The following is a 966-nucleotide window of genomic DNA, read 5'->3' as shown; positions in this document are numbered from 1 at the left end:
AGGTTGGGCAATCCTACTTCCGTAGTGATAACTGCCTCGGAAACCCAAGGAGGGGTCGCTAGGAGTCAGGGCCAACTCGATGGCAAATAACAACAACAACAACAGTCTCCAACTTAACAATGTCTTACAGTTGCAACTAACCGCAGTTATTTATTTCTTTATTTGCTTTGGTACGTCTTATTGTTGGTAATATGTACTACCTACAATGCTGTAGTGTGTAATTTGCTGATGCTATTATTTGCAGATGTTTGCTCACACATGTTCAAAGACACATAAAAGTCATATTTCTAAAGAGAGTGATGAAAAAAGTCTATAATAATTAAGAAGAAAAAGAAAAAAGTGGTAATAAACTTACATCAGAACTGACTTATGACAGTGTTGTTGGAACAAAACTCCATTGTAAATCGGATACTACCTGTATGGTTTTCTAGATAAAATATAATTATCTCATATCAAGGATACATTATGTTCATATACTTCAACACCTGTTATAATGAATAGAGGGCTATCTTCTGAGCCAATGATGTACTAGGAGTTATGAGACCTTGGCTCTTTTCATGGTTCTGTCACAGTCTTTGTATAGTTCAGGTAGCCTTTTTTTTTTTTCATTTTTATTGTGATTTGGGTGAAAGTTTACAGAGCAAATTCATTTCCATACAGCAGTTCATACACATTTTGTTTCATGACACTGACTGCAATCCCCCACAATGTAACACCTCTCTTCCCTGAGGTTATGTCTTCCTTGTATCCTTCTTTCCTATATACATTCCTGCCATCCAAACTGTCACCCTGTGCAAACACTGCCCTTCTGTTCTCCCATGATTGATTACTCTAAGGAGTTTATGTACCTGATATAAATGTTCACCCTTTATGCCTGTCTATTGTTTGGCTATTCATGTGTGAGAGCTGGACAATGAATAAGGAAGACTGAAGAAGAGTTGATGCTTTTGAGTTGTGGTGCTGGCG

This window comes from Orycteropus afer, unplaced genomic scaffold, assembly GCF_000298275.1.
Source record: "Orycteropus afer afer isolate SDZICR_OR568_19922 unplaced genomic scaffold, OryAfe1.0 scaffold00005, whole genome shotgun sequence".
Lineage (NCBI taxonomy): Eukaryota > Metazoa > Chordata > Mammalia > Tubulidentata > Orycteropodidae > Orycteropus > Orycteropus afer.
Note: the sequence above shows the minus strand (reverse complement) of the source record.